Genomic DNA, 25,674 nt, shown 5'->3' with positions numbered 1-25,674 from the left:
AATATTCCCTTTCCGCCTAGCTGCTTTCTGACTCAGACGCGCCAACAAGCGCCACTGTTGGTGTACATGGGGGTGGACAAGATGAATGATAGCTGTTGTTTCAGTCAATGGCTATTGTGTATTTATTGGTGTTGTTTTTGACATCAAGGGTCCCATTTTGTTAGTAGCAGCATATGCATAGCAATTGACATTTATATGCAGTAGACACTTAAGTCTTGAATTTGACTGGCTGAGCAGCATTCCTAAAATGATAACATAGTAACAATGATAACAGCACTGTACATTAGTGAGGGGATTTTTCAGTGACTTTTTCTGCACTTATGGCAAGAGATGATGACAAGTGACTGTTTTTATAAGTGAATCACTGATTTATTGCCTCAACCAATTAATTCAACAACACTAATTCATTGAGAAATGAAACAAGTGACCGTCTTTATGCACAAGTTATTGAATGAATGACTCAACTGATTCCTTCCACAACACTGATTCTTTCAGGAATGAAACAAGGTGCTGTTTTTAAGAATGGGACATTGGGCCCTATCTTGCACCCAGCGCAATTGACTTTGTACACCGACGCATGTATCATTGCTATTTTGCACCCACACACAGCGGACTTTTCCCTCCACAGACGCACGTCGGTAAATTAGGGAATGAACTTGCGCTCCCGGGGGCGGTTCAGCGCAAAGAGGAGGCGTGTTCCAGCGCAAACGTTCCCTGGTGCTATTTTGCAGGTTTAGAAAACAATTCTGCCACTGACCGCCAATTCCGCGTTGCGCATGTTAATCATATGCTATTTTAAGGGCATATGCTTGGCCATAATCAATGTAGCGTGTGCACAACGCGGATACACTTTGCTTATCTCATCTACACACAGACGCAGCAGTTCTCATTTTTAGAAAACCATACATTATTACAAGGAAAAATATTAACACACAAGGGAAATCATTGTTGTGTCCATGAAGATGTGAAAATCTAGCTTACAAAAATTGTATACACCTGTTTAACCGAAGCTAATTTGGGTGGGTTTCTCTCATCCCCATACAATGTCACTTCTCTGTGTTTTATGGCCCTGTCGAGAACGTCGGTCTCCTCGGGTGTGAACCGATCCTGGCGTGCACCTGGCAAATCCACCGTTATAATAGCAATCCGCCATGGAACAAGGGCGCCTGCTCTTAAAGGGAATGTGAGATGTCGCTCTGATTGGTTTATTTCACGTTACGCCCAAACCACACCTATGAATAATGAAGCTACTTCAGACCAACCCATTTTAGATTTGCGTCGGGCGCAAGAGTCATTTATCCCGCCGGTATAATAGCAACAGCGCCCAAGACCCGCCCACAAAGTTACTTGCGTTTCGCGCTTGATACTTGCATTTCAGATCGTTAAAATAGGGCCCATAGAATCATTGACTCGGCCAATTCATTCAAGGTACGAAAGAAGTGACTGTCTTCATGAGTGAGTGATTAAATAATTGACTCAACCAATTCATTCAACAACACTGATGTAGGAACATCTGTGTTTGACTGTTTTTATTAGTGAGTCAATGAATCTTTAACTTAATCGATTAAAAACACTGATTCATTCAGGAACAAAACAATGAGTGTCTCAATTTAAGAGTGTCTTTAAATCACTTCCATCGAGAAGTATCCAACTGTGCATTAATCTTACAATTTGACTTAAAGGGGCTATATGTAGAATTCAGAAACCATTGTTATTAGCGACACCAGTGGCCGTTAAGTGAACTGCAGCAAGCAACTTATTGCTTGTGCTCGCACTCATGCACACATTCCATAGTGAGGCGAGCGAGCCTGAGCCAAATCAGTGACGTAATGTACAAGAGACTGAACGTCATTCAAGGCCATGAAATAATCACAACAAAGTTCCTTTTCGTTATTTGCTTAGAAGTAAAAAAAAGTTATTTGCTGCAATATACTATTAACGAATATCGTGATGCCATCCATGCTGATGAAAGCGACTTTTAGATGAATAGGCTATGTAAATATGCGCTCACTTTCCTCTCAATAATAAAATAAATACACAACAAAAATAGCAGCAGTTATGAAAGCATCTGACCATAGCGATGTGTTTGCACCAGCTCTGCAATTAACTGGCATCATGTTGAAAGATGAGGTACCGTATTTTCCGGACTATAAGTCGCACTTTTTTTCATAGTTTGGCTGGTCCTGCGACTTATAGTCAGGTGCGACTTATATATCAAAATTAATTCAGACTGAAATGAAAACATTACCGTCTACAGCCGCGAGAGGGCGCTCTATGGCGGAGCTGTTCAGAAGCGACACCAAGGATGAAGAAAATTCAATGGATTCAGTGATGTGGAATGAGATCGCGGGTGCTCGGTGAACTTGTTTACTGGTAAGTTGCTTGTTGGACTCGCTGGCTTATGTTAATTTAGACTATTCAGCCTCCCAGGTATATGTTCTTTATGCTATTGTGTAGCTGAATAACTGTTAATGTGTTGCGTTAAAGGGATACTTCACTTTAAAATGAAAATTCTGTCATCATTTACTCACCTTCAAGTTGTTTCAAACCTGTATGAATTTCTTTCTTCTGATGAACACAAAGGAAGATATTTTGAAGAATGTCAGTAACCAAACAGTTAACTGGAGCCATTGACTTCCATAGTAGGAAAAAAAATTTACTATGGAAGTCAATGGCTCCAGTTAACTGTTTGGTTACTGACATTCTTCAAAATATCTGTCTTTCTGTGCAGCAGAAGAAAGAAATTCATACAGGTTTGAAACAACTTGAGGGTGAGTAAATGATGACAGAATTTTCATTTTAAAGTGAAGTATCCCTTTAACATACCGGACACCTACTCAGCCTGTTGTCCTGTGTGCTACTGTGTAGTTGAATAGCTTGCCTTTCCATATTAAATGTCTGTTCTTGGTCTTGGATTTTGTGAAATAAATTTCTAAATAAATGCGACTTATAGTCCAGTGCGACTTATATATGTTTTTTTCCTCTTCATGACGCATTTTTTGACTGATGCGACTTATACTCCGGAGCGACTTATAGTCCGGAAAATACGGTAATTAAAATTACATTGTTATGATTATAAAGTATATTTGAGACTAGACCATACAGTATAGATCTGGCTATGTGGGACTATAGTTTGAATTAATCCCTTTTCTTTGTATCACACATTGACATTACAGTACAGAATGGCTCTTTCGTTATCCTAAACATTGTATAAGCATTCATTAATGTGTCATTGTAGTAGACCTAATCATTACAGATTAACTTTGTTTATGTTAATGTTACCAAAAGTAATGTAAATGAAAGTATTAAAGTAATTGTAGCAAAAGTTTTTTTTTTGTGTGTGTGTTGGAGTCTGTGTTGTGCTGTGCATTTGTTGACATTAGTGGACTCCATCTGGAATAGAATGGAAGGCTCTCGGGAGCACGGGTAAACATCACATCATTTAGATTTTCCCAGCAAAAACGTCCTTCACATTAAAATCACTGTACATGCTTTCATAGACAGCCTAGGGAGGTCTTGTTTTTTTTTAAGTTTTCATCACAAGCTGTTTACACATTGGCAATAAAAATAAAAAAGATTAATAGATGAAATTTATTTCATGTAGCCCTTTTAAACCATGTATTATGTTGCAGCTCCTAACAACGTTACTGCCCAAATGGCGAGTAAAGCCAATCACTAAAGCCAATTTCTACTTGCATTTGGAGCTTGGCGAGTGCTTATTTTGAACCTTGTTGACAACATCGAAGTAAATGGGAACATTGAAAGGAAGATGTATACTGTAATAGCAGGGCATGTTCATCAGTCCCTATAATGAGTGTGGAATTGCAGGGAAGCAAAAGAAAAATATGCTTCAAAGAGCTGAAAAACCACAGAGAGACAAATCTGGGACATAGAGCACGTAAACCACCAGCTTCGTACGTGGAACTGGGGCCAATGCACACACACGCTCACATTCACTCACACACAATCTGATTAGACAGCCAACAATCAACCAGGACTAATCTACATAAATTAATTTCACCCAAATGATATGCTAATTTAAAATACAGGTAGCAAAGCAGGAAGTCTCAACTCCACCAGAATGATTTACACTTCCTGCGCTGTAATCACAATGGAAGCAATTTCTAGAGATTATTCACGGCTTCTAACTGTTCTCAAAGGAGTATGAACGAGTATATGAGCCATAACACATTTCATCCCACACTATAAAAGCAGACAAGGTTTTCTGCCGTGGGAGAGCAGTGTGCTGTAAAGGCGGTCTTTGCTTGAAAGGCAGGTTAGGATTAATTTTAGCTGAAGAAGAAAGATTTTCATGAATGCAATGAACATATGGAACTGCCGTACAGCCTTGACAGGAAAAAAGAGAACGAAAGGGAGAAATAGACAGAAGCTAGCATGCTGCCTTGCTGTCTACTGCCTACATTGGCAGCTGTCTTCAAAGGGGCTGTGCACACAGGACATGTTCTTGCGTTCTGTCTGCGCTAATTGTTGGTCTATGGTAAATATGGACTAGACAAACATCTTTGTTCGTTACGGAACGTCTCACACCACAAGTGTGTTGTTCTTATGATTCTATGCCATGTTAAAAATAGTTTATGATATGCAGTGCAGTAAATCAATGTCAGTTTTAAAGTTGTGACGTATTTCCAAGTGAAACGGAATATTGAACAGAGGGCAGGGTTTTACTTTAGCGCTCCTCCTATCCATCTCTGCTCATAGCAAACTAACAGTTTGAGGGGAGTGGTTAAGCGTTTTCAACCCAGGCCATCAAACTGACGTCATCAGAAAAGGAAAGCCATTCCAGACCGGAAGTAACTTTTCAGATTTTGATTAAAGATTACTACGGCAAACAATTTTTTTCTGTGTATTAACTTGCACAGATTAATTAGACCAGTAATATGCGCTAACAAAGTAAATAGGGTCAATTTTGATTTCATGTCGACTTTAAAAGGGCTTCTCAGATGAACCTGAGGACTTACTTACAAATGTGCAAGAATATTGAGTGTTAAAGGTAGTTGCATGCATGTCCATAAGCTTTTTGTAATTAACATCAATATTTTAGGTTACAATTTAAACAAATGTATATGGAAATTTCTTCTGCACAACACTTCCCCCCCATAGTTTTATTTTATGGTCCTGAAGTCTTTCAAATTATATGAGCTCATTAAAGCAGCACATATAATAATTAGCAAAATGCCATGACAACAAATTTCCAAAAGTATTTAATGTCAAGCAGGCTACCCATTAGCAAAGGTGTAAAGGAGTTAATGCCGCTATAAACGTGCCTTCTGTTCAATTCTGTTACGGTCCATCAAGCTGTTTTTTTATGCTAGGATGTGTCCTGTGTTAATGTGCCTGTGAAGGAATCATCATAATAGAAATGTAGCCACATAAGAGACTGATTTAGAATGCTAAATAAACACTGTGCAACACAAGCACTACATAGTGCTCCTCACATGAAGCACACAAGAGTTGTGTCCCAAAAGACATACTATGCATATACACTTATACTATGAACTATACTCAGCCATCAAGTGTATGAGGTTATAAAGATTATACTGTCATGTGGAGTCTGATAGCCCTTCTCTATTGTCTATGTAAGTAAAGCTGCGACAGTAGAGTGTATGAGGTGCCCAACATTCCAGTTTTTTTTATTAATAAAGTGCATCATCCGGGTATTAAAAGTGCACTTTTTCTTGTAAAATTTTCAGGGTGAGCACACTATTCACACTGCTTATACTAAAAAAAATAGAATAGAGCATAAGTACGCAAATTGGGCCGCACATAAGATATTTGACACGGCTGATTCCAAAAGATTTTGGTTTTACAGTAGCATGTTGCTAAGCTAACTAGGTGATACTGTAATAATCATAAAAAGTACATACATTTTATTTAACTGTTTTTTTATCAAAACTTTGCCATTTTGAATTAAATAAGTATATTTCATACTTTTTACTCCACTGCATTTCATAAAACATCATTCCTAGTTATTTTGAACTGAAGAAATCATCACTCACTCCAAGACGAGATGAATCCGTGTATCATTCGTTCAGTCGTTTTTTAATTTAATATTGAAAGTAGAAAAATGAGAAAACAGTTCCTTTTTCGATGTTCATTTTTTCCAAAACAACGAAAAACAAGAATTCAGCTTGATTTTTCGTTTTTCGTTCTGAGGTAGAAAAATGTATCAACAGCTGGAATATTTGATTTCTACACGTAGGCGGGAATGAAACGCCCCTTTCCTTTGATTTGTCAGCCGAAGATCAAACTGTCCCGTCATCAGTTCTTCCTCAGTTCTGCACTGCAGAATAAGAGTCCTCGCGTTGTGATTCTTAACGCGTTTATTGCAACTACATTTCATCTTTTTTTTTCCATCAAATAACCAGACTAACATGGCTCGACACAACCCTGGGAAACACTAGACAGGGCTTTCTTCTGTGTAGACCAGGAGTTCTCAAGTGCCAGGGGTTTGCTATTTTCCTATTTCCAAACTGTAAAGTCACATTTATTTATTTGTTTATTTATTTTTATCATGAACCACGCTGTGTTTTATTCTTAAGTGACTATATAATGCATTTTACTTAAAATAATCTAAATGTTGACTTTGAAAAGTAGGTGCGTCAGAAGGCTATTCACTCTATTTTGGTTCATTTTTGGTGTGCGCCAGAAAGATGTTCAAGGAGACTGAGACGCACTAAAGCAGCGCATCATGTTGTTTTCTTTATTTTCCAAAGGCATGACATTTTGTAGTCATTTTGAATGTACACAAATAAAAATATAAATGTTACTGTTTCGAATGACAGAGTATTAAACGACAGAATATTATTATTTCCCCTGCTGAGCAACAAATCCAAGTGATGGCGCCGGCGCATCGCTCGCTCACACAGCATCTCTAGGCTATTATCAGTTCACTTCTGGCATGGCTAACATCGCAGCCTGTTCATTATTAAAATAAAACACAGTCAACCAAACATATAAAAAGTTATTCTGCTTAATTGAATTGGTCTGTTGTACAATATAAAGGCTGTGCCGCACAGTAGGCTACTTGCTGTTATTCCAAACTCATTTCCCTTGCTGTGAAGATGCTGATTTAGCCTATACGTGTATTGGGACTCGACTTAAGTATAAAGCCTTCTTTACATTACTAGTTAGCATCCAAAAGTTACATTGCAAATATGGAAACTTTGGACCGAATGAGAGATGCGCGAAACCAACGTAGGTACAGTTTCAGTTTCGATTCAAATAAATTCGTTTAGGCTTGGCGTTTAAAATTGGCTAAATGTTGTTTATAATAAAGGACAAAATAGGCTATTTTTTTATAAGCTATTAGACTATATTTTTATTATACGTGGCTACTTATTTTTCATTCTTGTTGTTTTCTGAATAGGCCTACCATTCATTTAAGGATTTGACATAGGCTACAGTAAGGGAAAGTCAAATACGCATAGACATAGCCTATATGTTATTAATAGTGTTTATAATGTTAATGTTGCATTTTATTTACCGATCTTTTACACTATTTCTGAATAGGCTAATAATAAAATGCGTTTGTTTCCCTCTCAACATGACCCGGTGGGCTGCGTACAAGCGCACATCTTTGAGATATAAATTAATAAATTTTAATAAAACACAAGGCCTACATCATAAAACTCAGAAGAGTGTGTATTTTAATATTTCTGTTGTTCTCTGTTCTCCGGTTGTTAGATAGTCAGTCTGAATGTCATGCGTTTACGTTAATATAGAAATATTATATTGTCAATGCATTATTCTTTTCTTTTTGTATTAGTGTTAAAAATATTACATTTACAACTAATTATATTGATTTATATCTTCATTTATTATTTAAAAAAAAAAATACTGGGCGAGGGCGACCATGTAGGCTAACAGCCGTCATTTAGGCATAGGCCTACCCAGCTGATGCAAAGCGTAGGTGAATTTATATCTACACAGAAGAAAGCCCTGTCTAGTGTTTTTCCCAGTACGGCTTGTGTCGAGCCATGTTAGTCTGGTTATTTGATGGGAAAAAAAGATGAAATGTAGTTGCAAAAAACGTGTTAGGAATCACAACGCGAGGACTTTTATTCTGCAGTGCGGAACTGAGGAAGAACTGATGACGGGACAGTTTGATCTTCGGCTGACAAATCAAAGGAAAGGGGCGTTTCATTCCCACCCACGTGTAAAATTCGAATATTCCAGCTGTTTATACATTTTTCTACCTCAGAACGAAAAACGAAAAATCAAGCTGAATTCTTGTTTTTCGTTTTTTTGGAAAAAATGAAAATCGAAAAAGGAACTGTTTTCTCATTTTTCTACTTTCAATATTAAATAAAAAAACGACTGAACGAATGATACACGGATTGTACACGGACCGAGATGGCGTTTAATTTGTGAACAAGCTGATTTTTTTTCAGTTAATCTGTTTAATCGGTTGGCAAACTGAACTGAACGATTCATTCGTGAATTGGACCGATCTGATTGGATCTGCTCTTGAGTCAGCAACTTACTGATTCAAATGATCCGGTCTCCACTTAACAATTCACAGAGTTCACAAGTAAAAAAAAAAAAGTAAGTTACTAATGCCGAATTTTAGGATTTATCATTTTTAAATGAAAATCAAATTTAGGTCGACTGTCAGTGACAGTGTGAACTAAATCTGCTGTAAAATGGTGAGCTGTTTAAGCCCCATTGTATGAAATGGCTGAATGCGGACATACGGACATCATCACAAGTGGGTGTAAGAATTACACAAATCAACACAATATTTTGCCATGATGAAAAATTAAAGGTTTCTTACAACAGACTCAAGGATGATACATGGTTTCGAAGTGTTTGTGTTCAAAGGTTTTGAAATTTTCTTAAAGGAAGTAAAACAGGACTTTATATCAGAGGAGAACATTCCAAAATTGGGATTACAGTGAATGTTTCTGGCTTTGTGAAGATGAAATTTACACAGAAGACAAAGTAATAATACAGTATTATCAAGATTAACATCCTTAGGGTGAAAGTCAGATTTTTTTTTTTTTTATAAATTATGTAATTTGTGTCTATAGGCATGTGCGTTCTGCTCGAGTGCACTGTAGTAAAATAATGCGTATGTAGTCTTTCTTTACAAAGTGACATTGTCAACTACTTAATACAGCGTATTATGCATAATACAGCGTAATTAGTCGTTTTCGCGGATCCGTGTGAACAGGGATCGTTTTGCTAACGTTGTCATCTGTACAAAGAAAAAACTTTTATGTTTTTAGCACATCGTTGTCGTGTAAACGTACCCTAAGCTTTAACCTATTTAAGCTCTATCTGTGTGTCTAGTACTCTATGTTATAGCCCCCCCTACCCCCACCCACTCACACACACACACGCACGCACACACACACACACACACACACACACACACATTTTGAGCACTAGGATGGAGTATATTGCTAAATAAATAACCAATTAATCAGTACTTTTTGCCTTTAAGACCTTAAGTACATTAAATAATCAAGTACTTTTTTATTTTTACTCAAGTAAAATGGAAAATGAGTACTTAATACATAATACTTTTACTGGAGTATTATTTTATTAGGGTATCTGAACTTTTACTCAAGCACTTGATTTGTATACTTCATCCACCACTGTTTAAAATGTTGTCTAGGTAGATTTTGCTGTGTTGTGTTGTAAAATGTTGTCTAGCGGTTTTGGAACCGCTATTGTCAGAGTAAGGCTCTGATGCTAGGTATAGTAAAGAGGAGATTGTGACTGCTGCTTTGTTATGTGAAAATTAAGCTAATGAAATGCTCTTGCTGCAGTGCAGGGTGAATGCACACACACATACACACAATCTGACAGTGGCATGAAGACAGGGCTCCACCTGAGGCGTAAAACTGACCTCTTGGTAGCAAGCTCTCTTGTCTTTCTCTCTCCTTCTCTCTCTAACATGTTCTCTCTCTCTGGCTTGCTTTTTTCCAGGCAACAATTGTTTTCTTTATTGTATCCTTCCAAAACCATTGCTGTCTTTCTCTTTCCTCCCTATTCAGTCTTCTTTTATCTCTCTACAAAGCAATTATGCTCAATCTTTCTCCCCTCCATCTTTCTAACTGGCTTGTCTCATGAAAACAACATTTCACTCAAACGGTTTCTCACACCATATAGGCTACTCATTATACGCAGTCTGATTGCAATACGCAGCGCTGAAATCGCCACCATAATCTCTGCATATTTTAGATTTACACCACCCTGATTGAAACACCAAAATATTCAAGATTGGGTTCATTCAAAAGTACCATTTTAAGAATCAGTCAATGAAAAACATACCATTGCCCACTACTCCGAAAACTGAGGTGAAAACGTCCCCTGCAGTGTTTATGTTGGATACAGCCCTGGCACGCACACATTCATGCACATTCACTTGGTAAATGACAGGTGACAATCTCTGTATGGACAGTGAAAGCAAAGCACGTCTCTTTTTGACTGGAAACCAAAGCTGAAAACTGCCTAATTCTGTTGCCAGGCAACCATTCATATACCCTCCTTCCGTTTGCTCTTTGACTGCTGTCAGACTTTCTTGATGTTGTAACCCCCGGTGACACGCTGTCTTCACCAAGCCTCTGTAAACGAACCCTCTTACCCATCTGACTGCAGAGGTGATGAGTGAACTCGATGGTTTCACCGCAGTGTCTTATCAGCACCTAATCTAGCGTGAATGTGTGGATTAGCAGTTTGCACCAGGGCAGCTAATATTACCCAGCATAGAAATAGAATAAGCATGTAAATTAGCATGGAATGAGGACCTAAAATGAGCAGGGTTCACAGTGTAATTTAACCTTTTGGGGGTACAATAGCTTGTCACTTGGGAAGCACCCATAAAAGAACAACTTTGTACCTTATATACTGCTAAAATGAGCATAGCAGTACCTAACAGTACTATGAACGTTTTTATAATGTGCAAAGATGTGCCTTTAATAGTACCGCCCCAGTGAATAGTACTGCACTCCTAAAGGTAATTGTTTGCATTCTGCAATGGACATTCTAATTGGTCAGTTATGATTGGATTTGAATTTTGAATTTATTTATTTTAAAAGGGGCAATGCACATTAACCAACATGAGCACTCAAGTCCATCATGTAAATGTGCCAGATTTAGCCATACAGGCTATTTTTCATCTGTAGTCCCTGGCAGGTTGATGGCAAAATCCACAAGTCCATAAAACATATAAAAACACATTCCAACAAGCATAATCAAAGCATATTAATACAAACACAGAATGACTTTAGATATAAGGAGACAAACACAAGGCACTTGCTCTAACCAGCTGGATTAATGTGTTTTTTAGTGTTTTTAACAAATTGCTATGTGGTTACTAAGGGGTTCTAGCTGGTTTCTTGAACATTTTGGGTGGTTGGTGGTTGCTTAGTGGTCCAAGTTAACCCTTTCGCACGTACAATCACACCGGTGTGATCAGTCTAGGCTGGTCCCTGGAGCATACGATCACACCAGTTTATAAAATACACACTAATGTCAAAGGAAGAGGCAATAATAATCCTTTCCATTATAATTAGACACGTTTTATTCATATCAGATACACATTGTGTAAGTAACTTCTCCCAGTTCACCAGCCACTTTTATATATTTCGGGAGAAGTGGATGAATTCACGTATTGTAAATCCAACAGATCCGATTCTCTGAACTGCGTCTACGGCACAAACTAAGATGGCGGCGCTCATCGCGCATACAGCTCAACTAAAGCGATCCTTATAAAGGTGTTTAAACAACAAAACACTTCCACTTGCATATATTTGACAATCGGAATATCAGATAGTTCATGCCATATCTAACAAATTTGTGAATATTTTGAATAAAAAAGGAAAAATGACATAAAAGCAGATCATCATTCATTCAGCTCTGTTGTTGCCGCGGTGTGTCACGTGACAAGCAATGACGCGTCACCATGGAAACCATAAAGTGACATGTTCTAAATAACTGTCGCCTTGAAAAACTCACGCTAGGGGGACAGCCAGAATATTTTAAACTTACGTGTGAAAGGGTTAAAAGAGCCCACCTTAAACCCGGAGTATACTGTATTTCCTTTGTTCGTGTTCCACTTTGGCTAGCCGACAGTCCGCGTGACATCATTTCCATCATCAGCACAGTCTACTGATCTCCCTAAACGGAGAACAATTTTTTTTTTTAACCAATTACAACATGTTCCTAGATCAGCATCTTTGTTGATCCTGGAAAAACATTTCAATCAACCAATCAGATATGAGGGATGTCAAGTTTAGGCTTACAACCAGGGTTAGGTGCTTCTACACCATTCTTATTCACCTATCATTTCCTTTTGATTTTAGGGGTGACTTATGGGTAGTGTTATGTTTAGGCATAAGGATAGGGTTAGGACTAAATATTCGGACCGGATCTTACTTGGCAAAATCACGGTGACCGTTCACAAACACAGTCTGCATACAGCGAGTGAATTCAGTGCTTGAAAACAAAGGTCTACTAGTGTAGAGTAGAGTATACTCTGAAAGGCTTATGTGCTCAACCATGAGAGAGTGCACCTGGTCCTTTAGGTCTCTATGATATTTTGATCTCTACATAACTTGCTGAAAAAGGCTGGTTTGTTGTTGTTTGCAGGTCCTGAAAAATAATAGCAGAAAATAGCTGAAAAGTGCCCATAACCCCTCGGAAATCAGCCAACAGACTAGCCTGACCCGGCTGGGAGACCAGCAAACCAGGTTTGGCTGATTTAAGATGTATGTTTTTGTTTTTTTGTTTTTTCCACAGGTTATGGTTCGGGTCTTTTCATCAATGTAAGTGTAATTGGTCCTACTCACACAGCTTTGAGTCGGATTCGAACCAGCATCAACTGACATGGAGGCGGGAGGCTAACAACGATGCTAAAGATTGGAGCCTCTAGCCTCATTTGCTTGAGGTCAGGGGAGAGAGATTTACATGCACAGCTCTAACCAGCTGGCTTCTGTTACACTCACCCCCCCAGACCTCACTCCCATTTGGGTCACAAGCACCAATGTAAATTATGAATTTCTCCTAGCTAATAAAGGCCCACAGCTGATTTGATTGGTCAACTCAATCACACAGTCACCTTTCAAGAAAAGGTCAGACTTCATGGATTCAGTTCAGAGTTCAGAAATATCATGGAGGCATCTGATCACGACAAACAATAATGCTATCTATCAGGATGTGCTACCCACACTACAACGACATTAAGGTTAGGGTAAGAGGTTAGCATTTGTTATAGCATTATAGGCAATCAGCACTGTGATTGGCATGACCAATGAAATCTTTAAAATCGGCTGTGGGCGAGGAGAACAATTTTTTTCACCCATGACCAATAGTAATTATGATTACTACCTTAGAATGCACCAATTATACTTTCTAGAGTCCAAAGGTCTCCAATAAAATAAATAGGGGGCCATCAAGTGCCCCTCTTGGGGACGACCCCTTTGGAAAAGGATATTAGGATATTAGTTACTGTAGTTTGCGACAATTGCTCCCCAGTGTTGCTACCGCACACTCTACTGTCACTTCCTGTGAAATGCACACTGGATGATGAAAAACCATCACTGACCTCCTCGACATCGACCTGTCTGCTAACTGATAAGGGCGATGAACACCTGACAACCTGACTGATGTAAATCTGGGTGGGAGGATCACAGACTATTAGACAGTAAGTGTGTGCACATCTCTTAACAAAGGACACACATTCTCCAAGGGAATTCTGCTATGCATAGTCATTTTCATTTAGTAAAAATCAAATGGAAGGTGTCCGAAGTGAGGTAAACTCTTTATTCTACCATGACACATCTCGGCGTAAGCTAACTTCCTCCTCTGTTAATACGCCTAAATCTGCAGGATTCAAAAGGAAGTTCAAAGATGTCAATTCTAATTCCTCCAAAATCACAGGAGATGTCTGAGTTTGGAAGCTCGGCTGGTGGAGTACGTGACCAGACGTTGAGGGATGTAATTCAAGCTGGCAGAACGTGAAGCCAATAATCCACAGCACATAACACAGTCAATAATTATGGGGTGAGAGAGAAGCTTTGCTGCTGTCTCCATCCGCCCTGGACTCTCCATCTTGGACCTGGATCTATAGCACATGCGCAAATAGACTATGATGACCTCACAACTTCACTATAATCACAAAAAAACAAATGCACTGGTAAATACTCATTAAAAATACCTAAATAAGATTTAACTAAACAGAGACATGCCGTACTGTATGTGCCTGCTGAAAAGACCAGCATAATACAACACCAGTGAATGTTGGGTATCAGATGCTGGTCCCCAGCATGGGTTGCTAGTCTCATCAGGTTTTTTCAGGTATATTTCACCCTAAAATCTGTCATCATGTACTCACTCTCATGTCATAAAAAATACTTTATTTTCTTCCACGAAGCACAAAAGGAGATATTTTTCAGAGTGTTCACACTGATCTTTACATAGAATGAAAGAAAATAGTGACCAGAGCTGCCAAGCTCCATAAAATGTAAAACAATAAATAAAAAAGGATCATAAAGTCATAAAAAAGGCCATATTCAAATATGTGGATGTGTTGTAATAGGTTTGACATCAATGATGCCAAAGGCCATTGGTTCCAGAGTTGTTATTGTTATGTCTGTTAATTGAAAGAAAGCTAAAATAAAATATTTAAAAAAAAATTAAATTAAAATGAAATTTAATTTAATCAAGAAAACAATGCTGATACTTTCACACTACTTACGTAGCACTGCAATACTTTCACACTAACTAAATTTAACAAGTTTGGTTATGCATGTCCACAGGATCACCAAAACAAAAAAGGCCATCATAATACACCTTGAATCAGTACGAAGATTCTTGCTGATTATGCAGATTACGTTCCAAGCATCAATGTTTTATCATATTCAGTACATTGCTCTAAATTAGTAAAGGATGCTTAACCTTATGAACGACTAACATTTGTGACCCGTCACGGAAACCAGTGACACAAGTCGGCAGCACAACTTTCGAGCAAAATGAGAAAGAAGCGGGGTTTTTTTCTAAATTGGTGATTTTCGCTTTTTTTGCAGAATCTGTTAGTTGAGATCACGAAGAAGCCTCTCCATGTTTGAGATAGCAGTATTGGTATATTTAAAAGCATACATTTTGAGGTTGAAATCGGCTTGTTTTTCGGAGATTCTAGCACGCAGTAGGGGCGTGTCATTGTCTGTGTGTATTTCCATACTGGATAAGACGGCTTTTGTTATTGCCCCCGCCCTCCGAGGGAACAGCGTGGCTACTTATTATCCCCTTGCCCGTCAGGGATCACTGGTGATCCCGGATTATTGTTGTTCAAAATTCATTACTCGTCAAAACATCACACTCTTACTTGATCTGGACAAACTCAGCATCATAAGAAAGGTTTAAGACTCCAGCTTCGATATTTGACCACTGTTTATGATTAAACTGGTTTGCAGTGACATTAATTTCTTAATTTATGCCAGGAGTGCAAAATAATTTATCTGTAACGTTCGTTATTTTGAATAGAAATCATCACTCACACAACATTCATTCTCGTCTTCTCCGGTTTATTTGTGCTCAAATACAATGGTGTCCAATGGTGCGCATATTTGGAGAAATAATGATTAATTATCACATGCTAGTAAACTATTTCGTCATACAGAATAACATTCCTATTCATTTTCCACTGAATTATGCGATCTGAAGAGCTCAAACAGCGAACGGAGCTAGATGTGTGTCTCCTCTTCCTGATTTGCGTCAGATTTGACCTCAGAGCTCTATCATTTGCTGTACAGCTGTCAATCATCTCACGTGGTTCAACGTGACCTCTTCTGCATGCCGCGTCCTGTGTGCACTTCCTCATTCTGGATATCCGTGATAATAAAGCGAAAGTGACATTTTTTCACCGAAACAAGAAGCTAATAAATGCACGATTGAAGTATATTTGTTTTGTGTGTTATTTTCGTGCGATTTGGGGTATTTTTATGTGAATAAAGAATAAAGGTAAGGGTAAGCATAGCCCATAGCTTCATATAAAATGCTAAATATAACATATTTCAAAATCTTTTTATGACTTGAAACCATTTTAAACAGCGACCGGAATATGATACAAATACTCGATGGTGTTTTAAAGTAAGCTTTAAATAAAAGTGTAATATTAATAAATTAAATTGTGTCATGTAGCTTGAGGCTACCTGTTGTGCTGATGCACCTGCTGCAGGAGCTTTCTATTCCGTACAATAATTTTTTATAAAGTAATTTGCATTTAAAGTTCCAAGAATAGTTTTTTTATTGTTTGTTTTCTAACAAGACTTAAGTTAATAGGTGGATTATTCATCTTTAGTGGGATGAGAGAGGTTTAGATGGCCAAGCATTATGTCCACCAGCCAGGTTCATCAGCCCTGAGGATATCAACAGAGTTGTGGACTTCATAAAAAACTATGCAGAAGACAATGCCATCATTGCACGAGTACACCGAAGAAAATTCCTAGTCTGTGAAACCTTTCATTGACAATGGCAATAAAATCTATTCTGATTCTGATTCATACTTGGATTCATACTCATATACTGTATATATATATATATATATATATATATATATATATATATATATATATATACACACTCACCTAAAGGATTATTAGGAACACCATACTAATACTGTATTTTTTATTCAGTGTACATAAGAGTTGCCTATACAGTTTTATCAGTAGATGCTAAGAGACGTTTATTTATATATTACCTGTTTGCAAACTTTCTTTGATGGCACATTTTCCTGACCTTTTTGCTTTACAGGGGGTATGGCTTATCTAAATGAGATGTAAATGAGCCCTATTGTCACTCCCAGCAGCAGAGAGAGGTGAGAACTGCACAATCTTTAGAGGCCGTTTTCTCCCCTTTGAGCTTTTTTGAGTGCCTACGTTCAAATGGCCACAACTTCTCCAAATATTATCAGATTTCCATGTGTTACACATCGTTGGAAAGCTTGGAGACTACACTTTCAGAATCTGTGAATAACTCAAAATGCCCCAGAACCGACTTGTTCTGCTTTCCATGATCGGTCACATTTGCTCAAGGCATCTGATCTTCATAAATTTCAGATCCACTGCTTATTTCTTTGAGCTCCCCTTGCCATTTGTTTTCTAAATAGAATATATGATGAAAGTATGTAAAGTAATTATACTATCACAAACATATAGCATATAGGCTTATTTTTAGAAACCTCCTGACTGAGTCATCATAAAATTGAAAGTATATATTGAAAGCAACTCACACAGTGCCAAAAAACAAAAAGGAAAAAACTTGATTGGAAAGCCATGAAGCACAAAGACACTCTAGGAAACAGCGAGACACAAACATACACTGACTCCCATTGAGTCGCACGAGTGAAACGCAACAGGACACATGCAAACCCATGCTGTGATACACGCCTACATGGATCAGAGACGCAGGCCACCGGCAGCAAGGAGAAAGAGAGAGAGAGAAGATGCAGAGCTGTAAATCCTCAATCAATGCCATAAGGCATGAGTGTGAGGTGTAACAGACAGCTTATTGACAGAGTGTCTCATAAAAGACTAAAGCCTGAAGCTTCATGACACCACACACATATTAACACAGGGGCGTGACAGTTCCCTGCTTTCCTTCTGACATTTCTGGTAAGTCATTTATTCTACAACTGCATACAAGAGTTTCTTTATTGTGCTACCATGCAAAACACAATCTAGAGTGCTGTTTGCTGCCTATTCTAAAGCTATTCTAACTGTCATTTACATTAGCTTTGTGTCTGAATTGACTGAACGCTCAACATATGCAGTAACTTGACACGTGAGTCACTAGGCCCTTTTTAGGATCATGACTGTAAGTCTATTTTGTAATAATGTCAAATAAAAAAAAATTACTTTAAAAAACATTTTAAACCATTACGTTTTAATAATCTTTGTCGCACTTTAAAGAATTACACTTATTCAGATGTGTTGACAAACATTCTAAAACATGTAAAGTACTTGATTATACATTTTAAGTAACCTGTAACCTTCATTATTTTGAGTTTAATAAACTTGTTTCTTTTAGTTTTAGAGGAACTTAAATTTATTTTGCATTGCTATGGCACTCGAAGGGAGAGTAAATGCTAAAATTAAGTGTTGCATAATGTTTTGGGTTTTTTTGTGCAAAAATAATGTTAACTCTTTCCCCGCCAGCGTTTTTTGTTGTTGTTGTTGTTGCCAGCCGCTGCCAGTGTTTTTGGTCATTTTCACAAAAGTTTCATGGCCCCCAGAATATTTCGTTGTCTAAATATCTGAAAATGCAATATATAAAAAGAAAGAACAGAGCCTCTGCTTTAAAAAAACCTTCTAAACCTTGTCCTGGGTCGACATTTCATTCAGTAACATTAGGCAGTTTTTATTTATGCTGTTTAATGTTGATGATCGCATTATTTTACATATGCATCTGCTAACATATGCTATCGCTTGTTTCTGCTTCTTTCTTCTACATGTCTTTTGATAAGGTGATTCAGTACTCTTTCAGAAAACGTGTCATAGCGCCCCCTACCATATAACAGTGAAAACACGGAGAGCCGGAAATTTCCGTCAATGGCGGGTAAAGAGTTAAGTGGGAGATTTAATGTTTAATGTTTTGTAATGCTAATTTAGAAGAGTTTCTTTTATGTTGTTTTTTTCCAGGGGGGTTACCATCATGGTGACAAATGGAGCATGAGGTTAGTTTGTGATTTGTGATTTGATAAGGAGATTCTGTACTATTTCATAAGATGCATAATAGCGCCCCCTATGAAAACATGGATAGTCGGAAAATTCTGTCAGTGGCGGGGATTCGGGGAAAGTGTAAAGTAGATATGAAATCAATTCTTATATACACTCGAGTGGGAGTGGACTAGCCTATACAACATTTCAGACACTTATAATTAGGAACATCTGTTTTCTTTATAAATCAATATTTTCAAACAATGTAAATTTATATAACAGTTTGTGATGTAAGTTTATATGACAGTATGTAAAACTATGTGAAATAGGACTCAATCAAAAGCCAAACTACAAGCCAAATTTACTTAGAATACTTAATTATAAGTATATCTTGATCAAAAGATTTAATACAAGTATAGGCCTAATACTTAGACTTTTGTCAGTATAAGTCAAGTATACTTAAAGTGCAATACATAAAGTACATTTCTTATTTAGAAGTACATAAAAAGTAGACTGAAAGTATTTTCTGAATAGCACACTTGAATAAACTTCTTTTTTTGTAAGGGGTGCTCAGTGTCCTTCCCTCTATAGTGTCTCTTTTAAAAAAAATTTTTTTTTAAAAACCCCACCCCTCCTGGCGTCAGCATGTTGCTAAGCTAATAAACCATTGCTCTACTAAGCATAAACGTGTATAACACACAAATAATGGATAGGCACTTTTTTACTTAGAAATTTGTACAGTACATTAGTCAACATCTTTCTCTATTTGTCCTCCGTCTTGTATGTTTTTTTTCAATGAGCTACTCACAATGCATTCTGGGATAAAATTATCAATGAAGGATAAAATGTTGCCTTAAAAAGGCCTAGATGAAGTGCCTTAGAGTTCTTTGCATCAGAAGAATGTCTAGGTTGGCAGCAAAATGTTAATTCTGTTGTAGAATGGATGTGGTGAACAGATGGTCATTTTTTGTTATTCTTCATTTAGTCTCAGCCTCAGACGGCACACCCACAGTCCACTCAATGATTTTCTGATGAATACTGCACACAAAACTAAATCTGATTAGCTGGGATCTACACCATTTCTGGGAGTAAATTCACACAAATTTTAGGCAATTTGGATACAGAGTTGTGTTCAGATTCAGAAGGTACTAAGTCATTTAGGGGGGGAAACAATCAATTTGCCATAAATCTTTATGCCTGATATTTTATTTAAACCCTAAATTAGTCAATAATCTAGATATCTACAGAATATTTGTTTTCTAAGTGATGCATGTTAATAATCAGTACTTGTGGATAGACAACATTTCTGATCACAAAGTCCATCTGTCATTCTGTCAGGCGGTGTCTTCCTTTCTAAGTAGGCGGTTCTTGGCCAGAAAAAGCTGCAAACTGGATTAGACTTTCAAAGATGTCTATGCAAGAGACTATTCTTTACTAAGCAGATGTAGTGAATGGCTTAAATTTCAGTATGTTTCTCACACAAAGCTATCGTATGGCTTCAGAAAACTTGGACTACAGCACACAAGTCGTAAAGGCCACTTTTATAATACTTTTATGGTGCTTTTGTGTCCTTTTTGAAACCTAAAAACCTCCATTCATTGTGATTGCATGGAAAAGAGCGACGAGTCATGGGGGAATTAAGAATGTGAAACTGTGAAAAACTGCGCCCACTGATAGCATTGTTTATTTGCATGTGCTGCATTGTGTTGCCATCCGATTTACTGAAGGAATTATGCAAATGATGTGATGCCACAAACACACCCACAAAATTAGGCCTGATCGCAGTTTGCACCGGACAATTGTGCCCTACGCAAAGAAATGCACCCAGACAATGGCTGAATGGTAAAGTTTTTTCCTGCAGGAGTTGAGATTTTTACACAGGATGTTTGAAAGACTTCAAAAAAAAAAAAAAAAAAACTTCGCCTGGCTTACAATTACTGCTGCCATGATTACAAGAAAATTTACTCAAACATACCTTCCAAAAAGCCGCATTTACAGGAAAATAGTGCTGATGTTTGTGAATCAGGCACATTCTATAATGAGCCTAATTTGCATAGAAAGAAAGGATATTTGCAGAGAAAAGAATGGCAATGACTTCATTTAAATGTGCAGGCTGCAGTGTATACCTGGTTAAGTTGAATTCATTACTTGACAATGACGATGACTTATAATTTGAAAACGTAGCAGCACTGCTACTAATGGAAGAGGATGCCGGTGTTAATTGAAGTTTTTGTTTTAATTACAGTGTTAAATTCTAATGATGCATTGTGTGTATTATGACTTGCTGTGACCCTATGTGAGATCCACCAATCTTGTAATTTATTTTTTTGATTAATGAGGAATATCTCTGCCATTGCTGTAGGTGCTCAAGCCCCGAGGTCTATCGTATGAAGGTTTACTGGAGTTCTCTTGTTGTATGTAGCCTGGCTAACGTCAGACCACTTTCTCTTTGAGACGTGGTCTGGGAACTACATGTTCATTTTCTCGTATTTGAGGCGTGGTTTACGAATGCCCAGAGCCGTTTATTGGGCGCTACAAATGTCTATCAAATGCATAGACAGTATATAAACTGGACACAGCGACCCCATTGGATTCAACGGAGACAAGTGAAGTCAATTAGAGGCACTAACTTCCTGATGGTCGAGCGTACTGCGCAGACTCAAACTGAGCTTGACGACGTAGATGTGACGTGAGCAACCCGTCTGTCTTCTAGTAGCTGTGCCAAGCGAAATCTGAATCATTCCCTTCCGAAACTTGCAGAGACGGAGAGCGTGAGTAGGAGGTGTCCATGAGCTAGGAGCAGGAGTAACTTTTGCTAAGTATTCTGATTCATTATTTTGTCATTTTGCCTCCATGTCCCCCCGATTGCCCGCGAGCTTCTCCTCCTGTCCATACGGTAATTCTCTACTGTGCGACAGAGAGTCGCGTGGTTATGACGCAATCGTTAGCCTATTTTTACAAAAACTGCTTCTAAGGGGCCATAACGTAAGATACAAAGTAATGGAGCCTTTTATACATTTTCGTGTTTCTTTAGAAATAAATAATGGACAAATGGAGTCTTTAAACGCCTCAGATGTAAAGTTATTCGCTGTCAAAGTGACGCCAAAATGAATGGGAGTCAATGGGATGCTAACAGCAGGTGATGGTCTGATAGCCAATGGCGGCGCCCGGGGAAGCTTCAACATAATATGAAACGCTGCCCCCCTGATCAAATGCGCCTGTACGTAGCTCATAGCCAATCGTTTCAATTATACCAGATGACGTATGTAGAGCGACAGATATTCAACGAAGAAGACGATGATGGGTCAGAGATTTATGTGTACACCAGAGTCCTGCACGGACCAGTTTTCCGACAGCAGCACTAATTAAAATCTTCACCCGACCCGCTTAAAATAGAACCGACACCCGACCCGCACCCGAAATAAAATCAGTTTAGACAATCACATTATAGACACACTTACAAAAATGTTTATTGCCAGGTCATACAGAAGTTATTACACGACAATTAACACAAGGACAACTTCAGCCGAAGCTGTCAAAAGGCCGATACATGAAGAACATGGCTAACGTTACCACAAAACTGAGTAGCCTAATAACAGACGCGGCTACAACACTAAGTTATATCTGCCACGCAATTTCGTCTAGTCTACATCTGACAATTCTGGGTTCAAACACGCCCTGCACACCACACATACTTAACAGTGTTAAATATGAAAAATACTGTTCGATAGAACTGCTTTGTTACCACAGTTCCTGCGTGCTTCCTCAGGGATGAAGTTCCACATTTGCGGCTATCCAACACGAAAATGTTTGCAGCAAAGCCTTTCACAATATTTTCTTCAGATAACTCCAAATTTCTCCCACACACTGGACTTGATTTTTGATGACGTATTGTCGACAACTTTACAATCTCCACTAGCTATTCTTTTCTTCAACTCCTCAGCATCCATCTCGACGACTGCAAGCAGATCGCGTGCGCGCAGTTATGATGAATTTTTAAAAGTGAAAGTAGCCTAGGTAACGTTATAGATCCTGGGAGGGCGTGGTAAATAATAAACTGATGTGGATTTTAAATTATTTTATCAACTTGAAATACAGGCATATTTTTGTAGATGTGTTCCTAAAAATATGCATATATTTTTACGTCTGTCATGTTGGAGCCATAGATATAAACAAACTGCTTCGGTGTGTCGCATAGATGTCGTCATCGTCTTGCTGCTCCCTCCCCGTTCTGTGATTGGTTCCCTAGCTGAGGGGAAAATCTGGTCCATGGTATCCAGACTGCGTGAATAAAATTGCGCTGCGCTCAAGGCAGCATGGGGAAACCCAGGCTATGTTGTATGTACAATGCAACCTGATCTCATGAGAAAACATAATATACTTATATATACATATTTTACGAGTTGGTGATTTTGTCTGAATTTGTCTGTTTTGATTTGTATAAAAATGTATAAAAAAAAAAAAAAAAAAACACTAAGCATGAAGGTCCACCCCAATCCTAACCGTCTGTGGGGTGTAAGCAGATCGTATGAAAATATACAAATGAGATTATACAAATTCATACGATTTTCCCACCAATTCGGCAAAACATAAAATAGTTAAGAATTGCAATGAGAGTGTGTTGGTACAATAGATTGACAAACAAGCGTTTGTCAGCTTGGGTTGCCTTGAATCACATACAGACTGAACCCTGAACCCTCACATACAAACTGTATGACAATATTCCACTACATCCCAACTCCCAAGTCCGTCAAATATTGTGCATATCCTCCTGAAGGACGTTAACATTAGGAAAGAGCGGCCAAAGTTTACTTTTAACAAGATAGTTTCAATCTGACCTTTACAGTTTGAATGGCACATTTTGGCTCAGATTGTTTTATGATCCTGTCACAATGATGCATGCTTTGCAAAGAGGGTGGGATGGGGGAGTCAAAAACTATATTGTACTTGACAGCTAACCCACAGCTCGGCAGAAGCTCTATTGCTTATTTCACATGCGAAGGAGGAATTTCTTAAAGGCACAGCAGCAAACAAATTGACCGTTTAATTCAGGGGTGTCCAATCCTGCTCCTAAAGGGCTAGTATCCTACCGAGTTCAGCTTCAATCCTAATTAAACACACCCGAAACAGGTGGATGTCAAGGGATGTGTCCGGAACCGCATACTTCTGAAAACTGAGGTACTTCATTTGAATACGTAACTACTTTGAAAAACTATGTTCTATTTAGTATAAATGTGTGTAGCATGACTGTAATCCGGGCATACTACACTACATCATGTTGTCATTGTCGTGGGACGTATCAGTGTCAGTAGCTTTGTTTCACTGCCATTCAAAAATACTCCCCTGTGGCCTCATGGGATAGTAAAGTGTCCACTGGATGCGCAATTCAGAATCTCGGTGAAAGTAGTAGGCCATTCGTGTACAGTATGTTTCGCCTACTGTTTTATTATTCAGACATACTACTCATTTCACACACTGTTTTTCACCTACTTTAAGTATGAAGTATGTGATTTTGGATGCAGCCTGGGTTATTGGTTCTAGGTCAACCTCCAGGCAACTGTGATGGGGTAAGTTTGAACTAAAATCTGCAGGAAAATGGAACTCCACAAGCAGAGTTGGACAACCAAGGCTTTAGAGAAGATTGTAAAAGTATCATATTAACATCGCCAAATTTGCTCTCCTTGACCTGTCTTTGAGAGTTTTAAGTTACCTGGATCAACCTGGTTAAAACAGAGGTTCTGGTCATACATAAAGTCCCTCATCCCCGACCCTACTGTTCCCTCCACCAATCCTTCCTCAAGCTGAGTGAGTCCGAATAAAAGCAACAGTCCTCTTCACTTCTCTCTTCAGCAGGTGGCAAGTCCTTCAAGGAGGCCTTTTGAAGGAACTCCACAATCCGCTGGAGCCCCTGCTGCCTAAGTTAAAAGACCTGAGGCCAAATGTGAGGAAGACTCTATCTCCTCCACCACTGGGATTTAAAAGGCCACCTGAAATGAATTGTACCTCAGCTTGATCCCTTGAGGGCCAGAGAGGCTTTGGGCGGGCAGCACCATATTCATAATGCTGCAGCAGAAAGTGCACAGATGCACACAAAGGCATGAATACAGCAGCTCCAGTTGGTTTTAAACACCACTGCTATGCCATTAGGGCTATTGTGTGCGATGAAAATGAAGAGCGGGCGCCACTCAAATGCATGCCGTTATGTGGATTGGAGAACGGTGGCATGCAGAGACCTTATGGTGACACATTTATGTGTACACACAAACACGATCCAACAACAAAACCTGTGATAAGGGGGAAAAGTACACACTCAAAGCAAACAGCAAACTAGGTCTAATGCATTCTGGGTCAAATTAGGCCTCAAGCCAATGATAATAAGAATTTGGAGAGTGCACCAAATGCGGTCTTAAATGAATTCCCTTCAGACGATTAAAGCAAAACCCAGGCAGCAGCTTGACAGAAGCACATGTGGGCTTTTTTTGGGATATAAAGCATGAAGTGTTCCTACAACCTGACAGATATGACTAAAATATGTGTTCTGGGAAGCTGGAATAACATAAATGCTCAAATATAAACATGTTTAAAAGTATACCCACAAAACTAAAACGTTTATACATGACATGTTAACACAATAAGTGTTAAAGAACATCTTATGAATGTCTGTACAAAGTTATTTTCAACATTTCAACTTTTGGCCAGTAAAGGCCATTGGTACACACCGATACACTCAAGGATACCACAAATAGACGTGCAAAGAACATCAGTAAAATAAAACTAGAAGTTCATCTGCATTGATTTGTAAAAACTTGCAAATTGTAGTTTGGTTCTGTTGTTTCTGAACACTGAAAATGGCTGAAAAGCTTATATTGCAGTGTTGTGTTTAGCACTTAAACCAGACTAATAAATCTTCCTATTAGCTCAGCGGCTGATTTGTTTAGTGCTGGATTTATTAGCTTAGTCACCTCCTCCCTCACTTCCTCCTTTTCTTATC

General features: G+C 38.4%; 1 protein-coding gene across 3 annotated transcripts in view; it reads right to left on the bottom strand.

Moving 5' to 3' along the window:
* gabbr1b (gamma-aminobutyric acid (GABA) B receptor, 1b) overlaps nucleotides 1-25,674 on the bottom strand; it is a 134,781-nt gene that overhangs the window by 97,381 nt on the left and 11,726 nt on the right. The window lies entirely within an intron of this gene.

Source organism: Rutilus rutilus (assembly GCF_951802725.1).
Source record: "Rutilus rutilus genome assembly, chromosome: 11".
Lineage (NCBI taxonomy): Eukaryota > Metazoa > Chordata > Actinopteri > Cypriniformes > Leuciscidae > Rutilus > Rutilus rutilus.
The sequence above is the reverse complement of the archived record's forward strand: the minus strand, read 5'-3'. Positions and strand labels throughout refer to the sequence as shown.